Below are 19,190 nucleotides of genomic sequence, written 5' to 3' on the forward strand. Positions count from 1 at the left end.
CCTGAGCATCATTTCTGCTATTATTAGGCTCCAATTTGCATTGTATGTTGAATGTGACCTGTTGTGTTGTTATGTGGGTCATGAGAAGTTCAGAGTGGAGTCCGTGCCTTTGTACTTGCTCTGTTTGACAAGGGGCAGTTTCTCAGTGTCTGGGAAACTCAGTTGTCAAATGGGTACATAAAAAGTCTCTTGAATTATTTTTGTCTTCATGCATAATGGAAATAACTTTTATACATTAGAAATTTTGGTCAGCATCCCAATTATTTACTCTTCATCAACTCCCCGTGAAGTAGATATTTTTATGTACATTTTCGTAGACAGGAAAGGGAAGCTCACAGAGTGAAGCAATTTGCCCCAGATCTTGAGACTATTGTGTTTCAAGGCCATGTGCTTGGTCTTCAATCCCATGGCTTCCTGGTGTAAGGGCTGGAGGGGATGTTGGCACAATGGCTCTTACACTGTCATGTTGGTAGGACCCTTTGCAAGCTGGATGAAAGCTGTGGAATTGCTCCCCAGAGGAGTGGCCAGGATTTTGAAAACAATTTTGAGGAGATTCCTGCATCCAGGAAAGACCATGTATGGACTCCCATTAGGAACCCGGGCCTGTGGATGTGTCCAGTCTTGCTTTACAGAGGAAGAAAAGGCTTCATTAAGTGGCCATAGAGCTGAACTGAAGACTGAAGTCTTAGGGCTTTTTTCTGCAAGTCGTGACCCACCTTGGGCCATTTAAAACCTGTGGTGTGTGTGAGCACTCAGGGAGAAGACTGTTGGCAAGAGGCTGCTTTGACTCTAATGTACCTTAAGCAGAATATTCAATCTCAGAACTCATGAACAGGTAAATGTGAGAGGAGCCAGCCCAAACAGTGACAGTGAAAACTCTCTTAGCTTCACCATAACCATTCAGAATTGGTTCTCCCCTTTATTTTCATTTATATTTCAAGTCCTCTTTTTGGCAAGTTGGAGGAGGAAAATCTTGAAGAAAAGAAATAGGAAATAGCTTAAAGAAGAATATAGTTCAACAGGAGAAAACAAAGCTTACACTTTAAGAAATGAAAATGATCCTTGTTTTTAGTTGTCATCTGCTAAATGACAAAATAGGATATGTAACATTGCCCAGTGATTTCTCGTTTGATCTTTAAACTGAGAGAAAAAAAGGGCAGAAAACTTTAGGCAGTCTGTTCTTCTTTTGAGCACCAGGCTCTTTTCCATCTAGGCTTTCATAATAAGGGCTCAGTGGGTTTTCAGCATTAGCAAAGTCCTTCAGCAGTTATGGGGAAATAGAATGCTAAAGATATGCTTTGATGCACCAATAGTCCTGAAAATTTCAAAATTTAAGCACTGTGCTTTAACAGTACATAGAGTGTTTGAAGGAATATACAAGGAACTTTTCCAGTACCATATTATTCAATCAAAATAGAATGCCTCAAGAAACAAAATAGAAAAATACCATTTTTCAAAAAGAAGCCATTTTAAAGACTGATTCCTTAAAAACTACTTTTCAATATTTATACTTTTGTGTTCCTCTAACTAAAAATTTAGTAATGACTATAAAGAAATACTTAAAACTTTTATCTGTTAAAATAAATACTCAGAGGGGTTTGCATTTATAGTTTATTTACTAATTTGGAAATACTGCATTTATGTTGGAAATGATTTGTTTTCCTCTATTGTGTTTCCTTGGACATTATCATTGTAAGAGAGTGTTTTATGGTGTAATTTCATTTCAAAGTCATTTTAAAGCGTGTGCTGGGTTCACAGCTGAGCTTTTCCCTGGTACTTTTGGCTGGAAACTATCCAGTGTTACCAAAAATGAAAGCCAGTATCTTGGTTATGGAAAATTAGTTTCCAAAGTACCCGGATTATTTTATGGATTTTAACTCCCTTTCTTCCTCCTAGATTTGATTCTGCTGTTTTTTCTTTGTTTCTACTCTTTCTTGAATTTATTGTGTGTCCTGCGTTTCTATGCGTGCATGCTTGAGCTGTGCTCTAACTGCTACTGTGTCGGTATGTGCTGTGGTTGAATATAATTTCTTCAGTTCTGATTGCTTAAATCCAAAAAGACATCTGGATGTCCAGGTTTTTCTTTAAAGAACCTTGACGTAAAATGTACAAGACAATCAACTTATAGGCAAATTCCACAACCAAAATGAATTAACTAATTATTAGGGAAGGAGTGTAGCATCCAGTACCTGAGATTGCTTTCATTTCTCATTTGACTACTACAGTTATGTAATATATTAGGTTAGCAGAGTTGGTCAGCTATACCAGTCACATTGGTACTATAGTTCAGTTATTTATAGTAATTGTAGCATTTTTGTGGTGAGGTAAGAAATGTCTCGGCATTTTCACGTTTATTCTTAGATGATTATTTTTAAAATTACTCCTTCTTAAAATGAATCATCAGCTTATCTCTATGCTGGCTCTGTAAGTTTATCAGCATCTCTCTGTGTTTATCAGCATGTGACTTGAGTTTTTTCCTTATTTCTTTTTAGGTTCTTTGATTAATTTTCTTTGATTTGATTTGGTTTGATGGGCATATCAATACCTGGTAAAGTTTTGTTGTATATTCTGGGCAAAACTCAACTTTTTATTTTATGTGACTGACAATTTCTTCTTTTTAGGCATTTATATAGCAGCCTTGTCTTCACCCTAATTTAACACTCAGGTAATCAGAAAGGTTCTTGTGGGTTAAAGAGACCATAGGCCCGAGGCTTCTGGACTGTTGTGTGTCTTGGCCTCCTTTAAGAGCCTACGGAAAAAGTACGCATTTGTTTTCCGCTATACCTGAATCTCATCCTGGCTCTGTTGTTTAGTGCCTGTTTGATCTTGAGCAAGTTACTTTATATCTTTGAGACTTGATTTCTTTCTCTGTAAAAATAAGGGTAGTAAAACCTACCTGGAGGGATTATTGTGAGGATTAAATAAGATATTGTAGGTAAAGCACTTGATATTTAGTAGCGGCCCAATAAATTTTATATCTTATCTTTCCTAAAAATGTGTCTTTTACAATATTGCTGGTATATATTTAGGAGTAGGACTTATACAAAAACAGACATGGTTGCTTATCTCTTTCTTTCATTTTGGTATCTACCCTCAAAATAGCCATTTGATTAAGAAAACTTGTCATGCTAAAATATAATTAGCTAGAATCAGATTACCCAGAATCTAGCTCTCATTTTACGCTAAGTCCATTTCGTTATCAATAATCACTGCAAGTCTAAAGAAATTGTTTCTGTAGTTTCCATGGAAACTTCTGTATGACAGCAGGAAGAGCAGTCATTATTTTATGTATAGTTAGAAGATATTTTTGTCTTATATTGGGTATGCGATGAATTCCTTGCAACTAGAATGGAATTTTCAGAAGCAATTGTAAATTGTATCCTGCTGGGAGCTCTGATCTCTTCTTACTAGGTCCTGCCCTATAATCTTATAAAATTTAGGAAATAGAAGCCATATGATACGGCTTAGCTCCCTTGGTATGAATCTCATTGACCTTAAAGCTTACTTTCTTTCTGTGTCATTATCCTCAGAAAAGATAATGCTTCAGATCTTGTAAGTGAAATGGTTTCGTGAAGAGTACCGTGGCTTGTCTCACTGTTTAGATTGCTGCAGAAGGCTCACCTTGTGCATCTTGAAAGCTGTTGTCCTCTTGCTGTTTTATCTTCAGTCTTCTGTGAAGCCAGAGAAATAGTAAGAGGAACTCCCCAGAATTCCTGGTTCTGATCCCGGTGCCTACTGAACATTTCCAAATGGGTGTATATGACGGGCATCTCAAAAGTAACCTGGCCAAAACAAAACTCTTATTTTCTAATCCTGTTTCTACCCCAAATATGTGCCTTCCTAAATCTTCTCCACCTCAGTGAACTAAACCATTGTTCCTCCAGCTACTCAAGCTAAAAATGTAGAGGTTATTCCTTATGACTTTACCCTTTTTATTCAGTTCTTTTGTAAATCCGTTCTGCTCCATCTCCAAAAACATATACCAAAATCTCTGTGTTTTTCTCCAGCTGTACTCCTACCTCCCTAGTCTAAGCCACTTTCATCTCTGGTCTAAACTACTGAAATAGCCTGGTTTCTTGTCATCACATTCTTGCCTCACTGCAGTCTGTTTTCTGCCCCACAGTGGGAAGAATCTTATAAAAATGTAAGTCAGATCATGTCACTTTCCTGTGATCCTTCATTACTTTTAGCATAAAATCCACAGTTCCCTCCCTTGGATGACCCCAAGCCTGTGTCTCTTTTCTCCTCATGGAATACCCATCTCCTCCCCTACTGCTCTCCAGCCATGCTGACTTGCTTTGGTTCCTTAAGACACAGTTTTGTTTTCATTTAGCCTCTCTATAGTAGCTCTTTCTTCTGCCTGGAAAGCTTTCTATCCTGCTGTTTGGGGAGCTTCTTCCTATTGGTTGTCTTTTAGGTTCTCATCTTAAACTTAGCCTCCTTAGAAAGGCCTTTTCTTCCTGCTCAATCTAAGTGGCCCTCAGACACATCACTCTTGATTTTAATTCTCTGTCGTATACTTCTCATTATTTGATATTTTTCTCTTGGCTTCCCTGTCCCATATGATGGAATAGACTTCATCAGTTTTGTTTACTCCTGTATCCCTAGAGGTCAGAAGAGTGCCTGGAACATAATAAATGCTCAGTAAATCCTATTTCTTATCATGTCTGACTCCTTCCCACCCCTTTTGAAAGAGTGTCGTAATGTGGTTGGTATATGGACTGTGGACTCATACAACCAGGCTAGATCCCAGTATGATACTTACAAACTGTGTGAATCACTTTTGCACCTACTTTCCCTCATTATATAGTGGAGATAATAGTATATCCCTTGTAAGTTCTAGTGTGAAGATGAAATAGTGTCTGAGAAGTACCTACTGGTTGTAGTAGTGGTACTAATGATAACAATTATAAGGTTGATGATGACATCAGTGACAATTTCAGTAGCTAATTTTCATTGAGTACATAGTATAAGACAAGTAGTGTTCTCAGTGCTTTATATTTAAATCTCACAGTAATCCTATGCTATAGGTGCTATTGACTATCTCTGATGAAAAAAATGGAAACCCAGAGAAGTAAAGTAGCTTACGTAAAGTCCCATCGCTAGGGTGCAGACTCAGGCAGAGCCGCTGCTCCTAACCACAGCTACCTTCCCCTTCTTCATCGTGTACAGTGCCTGGTGTTCCATAAACGAATGGCAGTGATTGTTTGCATCTTGGGAATGTTTGCTGCTCTTCTCTCACTCATTTCAAATTAATTAATGTTTATTGGACCTCTTTGATGTCGTAGGAAGTTTGTAATGTATGACACTGGTCTTAGAGAGCTCGTAGCCTGATGGAACTTCGTGCAGAGCTAGAGGTGACTTCAGTACTTTCACATACATACTGTATTCCTTCCAGTTGTTTCCTATGTAACTTTCCTGCCTATAGCCATCGCCTCCCGTTGTACCACCTCTCTAGCCAGTCCATTCTACAAGTTCCTGTCTGGGTGATTTTTCTAAGAGAACTAATCCTGTTGCTTCCTTGCTTAACACCACTTGTCAGCTCCCTGTCTCTTGTAGGATTAGGGTGTGACTTAACGGAAAGCGACTCTGAAAGTGACATTTGAGCTGATTGAGGAAATAGGAGTCAAGTGAGAAGCTGGAGTGAGGAAAGTTCTAGGCTAGCATTTGGGGATAGATAGAGCTGGATATTTGAGGAGTACTGAGAAGGCCAAAGGACAAAGCATTGTGAATGACAGGATTAGGAGAGAGAGGATGACTGGGATGGGCAGGGCATTGGGAGCCTTAAAGATATTTAGATATTATTATAAATGGAAGGGAAAGCCATTGAAAATTTGAAGTAATGGAGTGATAAACCTGAGTAATATTTTATGAAGATCCTCTGACTACTATGAAAATAAATTGGAAAGTGGTGAGAAGGCAGGATGTAGCCTGATGGCAGAAGCCATGTGTTACATGTCTCTGTCTCTATGTTTAACACTTAGCACGGTGCCCAGTGCTGGCATAGGAGCACTCAATCCATGTTTCATATTAAATAATGAATGTCTGTGAAAGCACAGATAATGACTCTGTCATCTGTCTGGATTTAGAAAATGTGGCCACCTTTATTACGCATTAGAATCTATCCAAAATTTCTAACGTATCTTCAGCTCTACAGACTAACTTTGAAATGTGGCCCAATCAACAGAGGAAAATTTCCTGTGTGTATATATGGCAAATTCTTATAAATCTATATCTTATATTATTATAATTATCTCTGTTCATATTTGAAGTGGCAGATTGACCATTCTGTTTCTGAGGAATAATCTGCAAAGAGATATTTAAAATAAGAGCATGTTTTCTTAATTTACATATTTCTGAGAGTAATTATTTTTGCTTTATGGAATCTTTCTATGAGTTTTTAAAGTTGTTTCTATCAGTTCAGAGATCCTCATGTTTGGATATGTTATCTTGTTTTTGTGGGAATACACAATGAAGCTCAATTTGTTATATCCACTTAATCCCAATTCTCAGTAGTCATGTAGCTTTGATGATAGTCATTTGCTCAATGACCACAAGGATTAAAAAAATAGACTAGCAGGCTTTATAGTTAATTATTGTAATTTGAAGGAATAAAAAACTATTTGAGAATTAGAAATTATCACTGGACTCTTTCTTCTGCTGCATTACACTATACGATATTGATATTTGTACCAAAGACGGTACCAAATTTAAGCCTCTCTTCAGTCTTATTTATTCTACTTTTTAAATATTTCTTTAGTATTCCCTCCCCTCTGTGTCCCTGCTGTCACTATCTTAATTCAAGGCCCTATGATGAATGTTTTAACCAAAAGTGGACTCTTGTGCCTAGGACTCACCACTTTTCTAGCAGTCCTTCACGATGCTAACAGAATTATCTTTCTAAAGTTTGGATCATATGACGTCCTTGCCTCAGCCTCCCCAGTGGATCTCTGTCGTTCAAAGGATAAAATGAAGACCTGGAGTCTGCTGTTCAGCATCCTCTTCTGTTAGGCCTCTGGATACCTTTCTAGCCTCCTCTTTCACTTAAGTTCTCTGCTGCAGTGCTGCTAAGCTATCTGCAGCTCCCAGATGGGCCGGTCACTCTCTTTCTGCCTTCTGCACCTTTATCGTGAGGTTCCCTGTGTTAAATAGCCTTTCTCTGTAAGCTTGGTGCACTCCCGTGATCTTTTATTCTGCTCCAGTGATCTCTTATCTCTACATATTTTGTGACATCCCCTCTCCTGCATCCCAAGTTTCAATTAATTGCTCTGCTGGTTACTGTGTACTTTATACATGCTTCTTTTGGTTCTGATGTCATTCCTTTGCTATTAGATAATTGTTTATCGGTCTCCTTTCTAGGTTATGAAATCCTTCAGGTTAGAGACTGAATTGGTGTAGCTTTGTGTCAGTAGCCCACGATATAGGGCCTGGTGCTGGGGACTGAAAGTGGAATGAATTATTGAATGACGCTAAAAAGAATTAGTGCAACTGTGGTGCAGAATCAACTTCCCAGCATTCTATGATGTCTCATCATTTTAGCTTTTTGTTTGGGAAATAAAATTTGGTGAATTTATTTCCTACCTATTTTTGAATAAGGATGTATCATTTTCATACTAAATATAGTTCTCCCACTGGTCAAGTCCACAAAGCTTCAAAGTTCAAATTCGAAAAAGAAATATAATGAAGCAAAATTGTGACCTTAGTGTGTAATAACTTTATCACTTGGTGAGGGCCTTCTTGATTGTTCTCTTAAATTGTGGACAGCATCTTTAGGGCCAAACTACATGGCTCTGACTGCCTTTGCCACTTGCTTAAAAGTCTTGAGCAGTCTCTGTGTACTGACTTTTGCTTTCCCTGAAGGGAAAGTGGAGGAAATCACATAGACTAGTCATCTACATTGTGATCAAAATGTAAGTTATCAGTAACATGTTTAGTCTTTCACACATAGAGAAGGTCAACACATTTTAAAAGATCTTTGTCTATCACAGGATAGACTTTACCTAAGATACCAAGAAATTTGAACTTGGCATTTAAATTTCAGGAATATGGTAATGAAGGAGAGTAAAATGATACACTTTTAAATGAAGTGATAAAAAATTAGCTTCCTAAATCTTGCCATGTAGAGAAAGTTCAAAATTTTTCAGAATAAGAAATGATATAAAATCTGTTTCTATAAAAGTCCTAAATACAGTGCTAAATATTGCACTAGAGAAAAATCTCTGTTTTCGTGTTAGACCTCTTCAGATCAGAGACTAGCAGTTATTGCATATTTAATTTATAGATGAGAGCTCTTATTCTTGTGCTTTGCAGTTGACTTGAACTAATAGAAGTAAAAGGAAGTGGAAGCTAGGTAAAGGGCAGGTTATCAAGTATAGGATGGCAGAAACACCTCATTTACACTGCTGACGTGGACAGAGTGCAGTGAGCAATACTAGAATTGCTTAGAAAACAACTTAGTATTTTGGGGACAATTGTCATTAAAGCAATATTGCTGATTTAAATGTAACCTTGGAAGCAGGTTATATGTTGCTGTGAATCTACATTGTTTTCATAATAAGAAATGAAATTTTCAAGAGAAGACCCAAAATAATAACTATATACTCATTCTTTTTTTTTGTTTGTTTTACCTGAGACCAAAAAAAAAAAACAACAAAGCAGGGCCGGCCCTGTCGCCGAGTGGTTAAAGTTCTGTGTGTTCCTCTTTGGCGGCCCAGGGCTTGGGGGATCGGATCCCCGGTGTGGACCTACTCCATTCATCAACCATGCTGTGGAGGCATCTCACATACAAAATAGAGGAAGATTGGCAGAGATGTTAGCTCAGGGCTAATCTTCCCCGAGAGAAAAAAAAGGAAGATTGGCAATGGATGTTAGCTCAGGGCAAATCTTCTTCACCAAAAAAATCAAAAAACAAAAAAGGCATTCTTCAGTGTTTAAGTTCTTGCTCTTCTACTTGTTAGCAGTGTGACCTTGGATAAGTCACTTAAGCTCAGTTTTTTAAATCTGTGAAATGGGAATAATAATAGTACCTACATAATAGGATTGTGAGGAAATCGTGCATATAAAGCTCTCAACACAGTACTTTACACATGGTAAATGCCTCGATAATGTTAGCTGTTTTTATTATGATGTGGGTAATAATGAGATGATTATATTGTTCTTTCCCTTTTGATCTCTTTGGTGAAAAGTGGATTTACATGTTTATGTTCAATCTGGCCTGCTGTATATTGACAGCTCCCATTAAGTGTGGTGGTCTGGGTGTACTGGTAAATTATATTAACATTGAGCTGTGTCCTTCTCTGGGACATAAAGGACAAAATAATGAGGTAAATTAAAATAAACCATCAGACCCCTGAAGAGGGAGTCAGGAGATCTCCTTTCTGGTGTTAATCCTGCTCTTAATAGCTCTGCATTCCTGAGCAAATTGTGAATTTCTTCCATGAGTTAAGGCTCTTGGACAGATGCTTATTCATCTTCCTTTCTGCTTCAGAATATTATGGCTCTTGACCATTGACTGTCGGGGTAGTCAGAGGAGAATATTTATAGAGTTTTAGGGCCTATGCTGTGTGATTTTAAGGCAGATCTTACAAGACAGGAACTGGTTGGGATTGGGGAGAGTTGATGACATGTTATCTTTGGATTGTTACAGTATTTAAGGTCTTGAAGCAAGCCTCGATGAAGAAGATGTTAGTCTTGATGTTAAGCTATTTGGTTTATTCACAGTTTTACCTTCTGTGGTTTATAGAGTTGGATTTTCCTAAGACAACAAAGCTGCTATTTGATTTTGATCCCCTCTCTTTTCCTCCCTTCCCCTTCCCTCTCTCATTTTTTACAAGATGGAGTTACTACCTCTGTAGAGCCCTAGATGTCCTTGAAATGCAGATTCTGATTCAGCAGGTCTAGGATGAGGCCTGAGAGTCTGCAGTTCTAGCAAGTTCCCATGCAAGGCCCTCCTGCTGGTGGATAGACTGCACCCTGAGGAGCAAAAGTCTATCTATGGCACCGTACTTGTGACAGCAGCAGTCCTTTGTAGCATCCTCATCTCTTCTCTGTCTTGTATTTTAGACCCTAGATCTTGGGCTCCAAATTAAGCTTCCTCATGTTCCCAATCTTGAACTTAGCCTTTGGATAAATATGTCATTATCGGCATCCCCGATTCCCATTAGGCACAATCTCACACTTTCTGTGTGTGACCATGGCTGTTTCTGCAAGCTGCCTTTCACTAGTGTGGCTCTCTGCCTCTGTACCAGTTTGCTGGTCTACTGCAGTCTCTGACTTCTGGCCTGAATTCACCTGGACCAAATCCTTTTAGTCAGCTGAGCCACTGCAGTTGGGTTGCCAGTTTAGGGCTTCCATTTTGAGGCCATTGCTGTATATTAATAAGTTAAATTTTCCAACAGATGTTATTAGAAATGGCTGCATATTATTCACATTTCCTTCCAGTCTCTTTACCATACATGATTTCAGTAATTATGTTTAGTGATCCTTTCTATGTCTAGAGGATCATGTAGTCTCCATTTCAGTAGCCAGCTCTGCTCCACGATGTGACGACTGCCTCCATTTTCAAGGAGTTGCCTAGCCATTTGAATGGAATTGAGAGGCATAATTGGTCAGCATTATAAGTTAAGCTGCTCCTCCCCGCCCCCAGCCCCCAGCCCAGTTTATTTTCTGCAAGTATTTCTTTGAGAAACTGAAGTGCTGATTGCTTGAAGATCTTTGTGGGGGCGGGGCAGGGGGGAGGGGTTGAAGAATCTGGCCTCTCATATCTCATGCACCTTATCCGAATGATGCTAGTAAAGACTGGTTTTACAAGTCTTTCTGTCCTAGTCATCCTTGTCAGGTAAGATTCAGCCATCTTATAGAATGAACATAAAAATGAGAATAGTTGCTTCAAGTAATAGAGTATAATTTTGTGTGAAAAGAAGGGGAAACAAGCAGTCTTTCGAAGATCTAGCAAGTTCAAGGCTGATTTCCATTATGGTTTCCTGTTACAGTAGTAGTTTAGTTTCATGTGCAATAGTATAAGCTGAATACCTTAAATACCTTAAATCCATTGTCGTGACTTTAGTTTTCATTTCAATTTTTTGCTCTAGTAAAATCCTTATGACTAAATTATAATGCAAATTAGTACAGCAAAATTTTAGTAGTCTTAGTGTTCACCCAGAGTTACATTTTTTCAGTTTTGTATTACATAAAAAAACTGATAGTCCATAAAAATTATGGTGAAGTTAAGCTACACATAGAATAGACATGAAAATTTTTTAAGCCAAACTCGATGGTTTGGGTAGTGTATTGCTTGATGAATGACGTAGTTAGACCTTAAAGAATGCCTATTATAGTATTCCACTTCTACAATTTTAAATGTATTTATTAGAAGGTAGATTAATTTCCATTTTAATCTTTTCAATTTAGCATGGGTGTGGCAGCCTAATACCTATGCTATACTTCTTAATGAGAGATTCGGTTCTCCCCCCGAGGGTCTTGAGTTTACTTTGTCTCCCCACAGAGACAGCACGCTTTTCTGAGATGTTTCACAATTGGGCCTGATTAGGCGTGGAGATTGTTAGTGACTTGTCAGTGAAATTAAGGTTAGCTCTGAATAGTCATGCTTCAGAAATAATTATCCATTTTGGTTATGAAATTTGATTGACGACCTGTCAGCATCACTCCTGTCTAGCACAGGGTCGCATTTCAGTGCCACCTCCCCCTTCTACCCTCAGCCAAGATCCTTCCTCTGGCAGGGTTAGAGAAGGCGGTGATCTTGGTTTCTGACGGCTCCTGCACGGAGGCACCAAGCTATGTATAGCAGCCCTAGGATACTTTAATATCACACGTATAGCTTAAATTCCACTCAGTTGTCTTTTTCTGTTTCTTAAAAATTACTCGTTATTTAAATTGCTGATTTAAAATCACTATGTGGGGCATCCATTCTTGCTTTGATCAAGAGGATTCTGATGTTAACCTGACAAAAATCAATTAATCAAGAACTCCTTGATTTCTTACTTTGTGACCAGACCTATGCTAAGTGTTGGAGGAGATTCAAAAGTTTAAGAATGGGGAAGGAGGCAATTAGTATCTGGTATACCCTGTGTTAGTTTCTTTTCTTAAAATGTTTCATTTAAGTCTCAAAGAACCCTGTGAGATTATATAATTTTCCCCACTTTACAGATGAACAGACCTAGCTCAGAGAGAGCCCAAGTCCTGGAAGTGATACCACTGTGATTTTGAGCCAGGGCTGTCTGTCTTCAGAACCCATGTTCTGTTCACAGCTTCTTAGGTTTTAAGACAGTCTCCATCCAGGAATTTCTTTACCCTCCAGGGGTTGATGGAGACGGTGGGAGAGAGCAGTGAGGCCTCTCTTTTGCTTGATTGAAGCTTGGGTTTAACGATACTCACTATAGAGTGAAAGTTGGCTTGTAAAAGACGTAGCTTGAATTCTATGCAAGAAAGTTTGGTCAATTAATGAATTTATTGTAGGTGGGTCTTTACAGAATGCAGTTCATCCACACAGACCCTCAAGGTAGTCTTCGAGCAAACTGCTGAAGTCTGAGGGTAGAGGGTAGGAAATGGCAATGCCATATCTGCCCTGTTTTACTTAGCCAGTATTCTAAACTTCACTGCATTTTGATGAGAAGAAAATTAGCTAGCGTTCATGATCTACAAACTTTATGCTGTCTTTCAGAAGTATTTCTAGTTTTATTTTGGGTGGGAATATTTTTATTCCTATGATCAGCTTACTTTGCTAATGCATAGTTTATTGTGATTTTTTTGATTAACATTCAAGACTTCCTCTATTCATGCCTACTTTACAGAGTGTCATCAGGGCAATTTTTAATTAGTAGTAATAACATTCATATTAAATACATTGCTGAACTTTGCCAAGAAAGGAAATACAGACCAGGCTTCATCAAAGTGTAGATGATAAATGGAAATGGTTCAGTTCCATTTTTCAAATGCTGAATGGATTGAAAGTATTATTTCTGTAGGACTTGTGTAGAGTAATGTATGCCTAATGTCACATGTTTTCATCACTACAATAACAGAAGACATAAAAGAATTAAATATTTCTTGTAAAAACTGGCAATGATGTATAGTGAATTTTTTTGCCCTTCCATGTAATTCAGTTGATATTAACCTAAGACTCTATCATTTAAATCTTAGAAGTTTGGAATTTAAAATTTTCACTGTAGTATAGGTATCAAATAATGACTCTAGGTTTCTCTTGAAAAATCTTATATATTCAGCTTAGTATTATGCTTTATAAAGTGGCCCACTTGTAAGGCTCTACACATTTATGCTTGTGATCAAATCATTGTTAATAATATCCTTTTGTGATTTCATTCAGGTTTTTCTGTTGCTCCTTTATGAGCAATAGAAATATATATTTATAATAATATATATAATATAAATATATATATAATTATAAATATAATATGATGAAATATAATATCACTCATAAAGGAACAATAGAAAAACAGAACAGAATAGAATAAAATAGAATAGAACAAGTTAAATTACTTTGTAGTCATAGCCTATGTTATTGATGAGTGAATCTTACTTAACGTCATCTGCCCTGATGAATTATCTTAGTCATTGCAGCTGATTCTGAGTAACTTTTGGCAAATTTTAGCTGTCAGAGGGTATTAATTCCATTTGTTCAATAAATATTTATTGAGTCCTCACTGTGTTCCAGGCAGGCACTGTTGGCACTGGGGTTATAGCAGTGAATGAAACAACTGCTATTGAGAACATTTCATAGCTTGTACCGCTTCCGAATGCATTTTTTTTCCTTAAAGAGGAGTTCCAAAAACTTTTTAGAAAGATTAGAATTGCTGGAATACAGCTCTGACTTCACAGAAATACAGATTTATGGTACATTGTGGCAAGGTACTCAACTAGACTATAAATAACAAAGGAAAATGAAACAGCTAATTGAGTGATTGGTATTCATAAGGTCAGCACATGAAACATCAACCAGATTTAATATCTTTAAATAGATTTTATAGGCCATACTCCTTCTTTAAAGGTCACTGGAAGAACTTAATACCTTTTTATTAAAAATAAAGTGGGAACAGTGAATGGCCTTTTCACATCTTATTTGTATAAGTTGAATAGGCAAATTTTACTTCATTTTTACAAAGTTATTTCATATTTGCCATTTCATATTTTACATTTAAAATGTTTTTTTACCCAGCTTGCTATGGAGAAACTTACAGACTTAAAAAGTTAAGGGTTCAGATGAACTGTGATCATAAATTATGGTTAAGTGAGTAAAGGTATATGTTTGTGTATATGTACGTGTACATATAATTTTGGAGCAGTCTGTTGTTTAAGGCAGAAAATGAAAGCAAGGATTAAGGGCTTTTAACTCTTCTCAGCCAAGCATTTCTGTGAGGTTTCATGGTATTGGGAAAAGAGCACACATGCAGTTTGTCTTCAGAGAGCCCCGTGTTCAAATTCAGACCAATAGTTCACAGCTTAACTTCTTTGTGCCTCAATTTACTGCCAACCTCCTAACTTTGTTATGATGATGAAATGAGACAGTGTGTAATCTTGTATAACGCATAGGAGTAGGCATTCAACCTTTCCCATTTTAAAGAATTATACAAGTAGTAAATGAATACCTTCTTATGTAATATTTAGATATCAGGAATATATAGTGAAAATCACTGTGCTCTCCCTAGTAGTAATTACTTTTGAAAGTTTAGCATGACTCCTTCTAGGCTTTTTAAAGTACTTAGTTATCCATATATGCATATACATTTATAAACATCACACATGCATAGTTATTTTTACTTAGTTTTGCAACACATAGTATACTCTATGCCTTGTTTTATGACATTACTTTTTCACACTATTTTTTTTGGTTTCTCGTGATATTACAAATTGATCTACCTCCTTCCTTTAACTGTTTCAAAGTACTTCATTGAGTGGAGGTGTCATAATTTATTTGTTCCCGCATTGGAGGCACATTTATTCCTTAATGTTTTAAATTTTTGTGCATGGTGGAACTGAACAGTATAGAAAATCATGGTTTAAGTGTTTTTTCTTTCTTTTTCTAGGAGATATGATCTTGAAGATCCTCAAAGTGCTGTGTTATGTATAGCGTGTATCTTTAACTATAAAAGTTAACTTATATCCATTCTGAAGTTAGTAAGATAAGTTTTTCAGTTTGTCTGATCGTGAAAGTTGAAGAAGTGGCACTTGATCGTTAAACAGAGGGTGTGGATGGGGTAGGATCAGGAGATCGCCTGTGAGAATCAAGTTGAAAACTGGTCATCAGAAAGTTCCTGAAATTTATTTTTGTCAGCTTCTCTCTTTCTTTTCGTTCCTTCCTACCAAACATTGACTGCCGTCTACTATTATTAGATATGGTCCCTGTTACTGGTCAGCTTCCAATGTAGTATAACACACAAATCAAATAGTGAAGATAAAATGCGTTGTGATAAGCAAGACCTGTAATCAAGGTATTTGCGAAGTGCTGTATGGTTGCAGAAGACGGGACAATTAAGTCTGCCTGTGGGAATTCAAGAAGGCTTACCCCCAGTCGTGTGCATCACCCAGTTCCATTCAGTAAATATTTACTGAGAACCTCTTGGTGCCAGCATTAGGGATACAAAGTTGAGAATGTGTTGGAATACCTTGTCCCTTCTATAGTAGTGTCGTTCTAGTTTTTATAGGTGGAGGAATAAAAGGGAATTTTAAGATGAAGAAATTATTATCTGACGTTAATGATGTAATTTAAATTTCAAGTTGCTTGAAAATATATTGTATCATATTTAGATGATACGTAGGATAAACATATAGATTATATTCTGGAAACACTTGCTATCTTAGCAACTCAAAAATTAATGTTTTAATACTGATAAACCACAGATGTGGTTTGCATATATTTTGTATGTTCATATACAAGGCTGTGTCTTTGCTCTCCCATGCCTACCTGGTTGGCACCCTTCCTGCCTGCCTCACCTTCTCTGCATGCGTATATGAGTACAAGGAACATACACACCTCGTGAAACTGTGGGGCTGTTTGACTTTCCACAATACAAAGTCTTCAGATTCTGCTTAGTTCCGGAGAATCTTGTGTGGGCTATGTTGGCTCAGGGAGTTTGGTTCTTACTGCTTCCTTGTCCATACTCTCTTCTTCGTTTATTAGCCGCTGGACTTCAGCCTTCAAAAGCTGGACTCCTCAGGCTTTCAGAGGCTGGTTTCTGACTGAAAATCACAGCTCTTCACATGTGCCCCGTCTGTGAAACCAGCTGCTCTCTGAGAGCTGAGGCAGGAGCAGGCTCTGAAGTCGCGGTCGTGAGAACTGCTGGACTTCAACCTGCTCGATTCCCAGTTAGGCAACCGCTAGTAAACGCAGCGGGGATACTGAGTGATTCTTTCCTTGGGCTAGGATTCTACTCTCACAAATTTTAAGTATTTTTCTTCTAGAAACCAAGACCCATAGAAACATGAAAGTATGCTGTTTAACTTTATGTTTTAACTTTGTGTCAATATCCAGTGTTGAGTGCTACATAGAATACTTTTCTAAGAAAATGAATCTGTGTTACTCCAGGCAATGAGGATTTTTAGGGACATTAGTGTAACCACACATAAAACTGAGGATTAAGCTATTTGTAAACGTCATATGTCCATGATAGGTTTGAAATCTTGCATAAAATTTATATCTGTGAGAAAATATAAGTAGGCCAAATGCTACATTATTAGATACTAGAGTTTTTATGTAGCTTTTAAAAATTGTTGTATTATTTCAAGAGGAAATAGTCTATTGAATCACATAATTTTGGATGTTCCATGCTTATAATTTAGGATAAATGGATCTTTCTTGTCAATACTTTGTAACCAAAAAAAAAAAAAAAAGGTAGGGGCTGGCCTGCTGGTGTAGTGCTTAGGTTCAAGTACCCTGCTTCAGCAGCCTGAAGTCGGTGGGTTCAGATCCCGGGTGTGGACCCACACTGCTCATCAAGCCATGCTGTGACAGTGTCCCACATAGAAAATAGAGGAAGATCGGCATGGATGTTAGCTCAACAACAATTTTCCTCAAGCAAGAAGAGGAAGATTGGCAACAGATGTTAGCTCAGGGCCAATCTTTCTCACCAAAAAAAAAAGAAAAAAGATGATGGGACCAATTGGATCTTTTAAAAAGTATGAAAATCACTACTTACTTTAAAAGCAGTTTAGGGGGCGTCCCGGTGGTGCAGCAGTTAAGTTCGCACGTTCCGCTTCTCAGCTGCCCAGGATTTACCGGTTCAGATCCCAGGTGCAGACATGGCACCTCTGGGCAAAAGCTATGCTGTGGTAGGCGTCCCACATATAAAGTAGAGGAAGATGGGCATGGATGTTAGCTCAAGGCCAGTCTTCCTCAGCAAAAAGAGGAGGATTGGCAGTAGTTATCTGAAGGCTAATCTTCGTCAAAAAAAAAAGCAGTTTAGAAAGCAAATTTCTAATGGATTAAATACCTAAATGGGAAAATTTACTTTTTACATAATAAAAAACTTAGCAGAGAATTGAGGTGACTGTATGTGTAATTGAGGGGTTGCCTTTTTAAACAGAAAGGAAAATGTGAACCAAGTGAGGAAAGATAGATATATTTGACTATTAAAAGTTTTTATATTGTAACATTGGTATACTAATGAAAGCTCCTGGGAAAATATTTGAAATAGAAATCTTAAATAGCAAACAAAATATACAAAGAGCTCTTAGAAACTGATGACAGAAACACTAAGAAAGCAATAGCAAATGGCAAAAGGATGTAGGCAGTTCACAGAAGGGCAAATCCGAATGGCCAGTATGAAAAGGTTCTCAAGCTCACCAACAGCATGGGAAGTGAAAAGTGAGTAAAAATGGGATACTGCCTGACTCCTGTCAGGTGGGGAAAACTCTTAAAAGCATGGAGCACTTACATTTCTGGTAGGAATGTGAGTTGCTTTAGCCTTTTTAAAAAATGCCGTTTCCCCTTATTTTGTAAAAAGTACATTTATCGTCTAATTCAATACTGCTTCTGGGAATTTAGAGCAGAGGTGGGCAGACGTTTTCTACAAAAGGCCAGATAGTAAATATTTTAGGCTTTGCAGACCATATGTTTTTGTCACAACTGCTCAATTTTGTGTGACGTCACTGAATGCAGAATTGGGAAGAGATGTATTGTAGCATGCTGTTATAGGATATTTCCAACGTATAGATATAGATATAAATAAATTCAAGAGCATATTTAATAGTAACCTGTAGTAAAATAAATTAGGAAGCAATGTTTTGAATCTTTATTATCCTTGTTTTTAATAATTATTTAGTTGTGAATTTACATAATTTAATTTTCAGTTATGACTGTTTCATAACCAGCTCCCCAAATTCCTGAAATTTCACAGTTGACTCTCTCTAGCTGGTACCATCTGGCTGTAGTGTACTACTGGCTGTATCTATGTGTAACGATGTTTTGTGGTATTGTTTATAATGGCAAAACTAGGAAACACATTATGTATCTACTGGTTGGGGAGTAGCTGAATATGTTATACTGTATCAACACCCTGCAATATATAGAAGCCATTAGAAAGAACCATTGCCTTTAGTGATGTCCGTATGTATTGTTAAATGAGAGGAGCAAGTTGCAAGGATGAGTCTATTTCATGATGCCATTTTTATAAAACAAGCAATGACAGACTCTCTCCTCATTTATGCATATGTGTTTGATTATATAAACATGGAAAAACATACGGTTACCTGGGAATGAGGACAGAAGAGGACAGGAGGTGAGGTAAGGGAAAAAAAGAATAATGTCTATGATAAAACCAGCATGTATGTTAGAATTCCCTGTGTGCTAAATTTTATGTATGTTTATATATACTGCCTAAAGAAATGCCTGAGAGTAATGTACCAAAATGTTAATGATGCCTGTTTTAGGGTGATGAAATTTTGTCCTTTTTTTTTTTCTTTGGTGAGGAAGATTGGCCCTGAGCGAACATCTGCTGCCAATCTTCCCTTTTTTTTTTTCCCCTCCCCAAAGCCCCAGTACATAGTTGTACATCCTACTTGTAAGTCTTTCTAGTTCTTCTATGTGGGAATGCCACCATAGCATGGCTTGATGAGCGGTGTGTAGGTCTGTGCCCAGGATCTGAATCGGCGAATGCTGGTCCGCTAAAGCAGTGTGTGAACTCAACCACTTGGCCATGAGACCAGCCCCATGTCTTTTT

The 19,190-nt window shown here is 37.5% G+C and overlaps 1 protein-coding gene across 19 annotated transcripts in view; it reads left to right on the plus strand.

Moving 5' to 3' along the window:
* Positions 1 to 19,190, plus strand: part of PHKB (phosphorylase kinase regulatory subunit beta) — a 219,543-nt gene that overhangs the window by 2,556 nt on the left and 197,797 nt on the right. The window lies entirely within an intron of this gene.

This window comes from Equus asinus, chromosome 28, assembly GCF_041296235.1.
Source record: "Equus asinus isolate D_3611 breed Donkey chromosome 28, EquAss-T2T_v2, whole genome shotgun sequence".
Classification (NCBI taxonomy): Eukaryota; Metazoa; Chordata; class Mammalia; order Perissodactyla; family Equidae; genus Equus; species Equus asinus.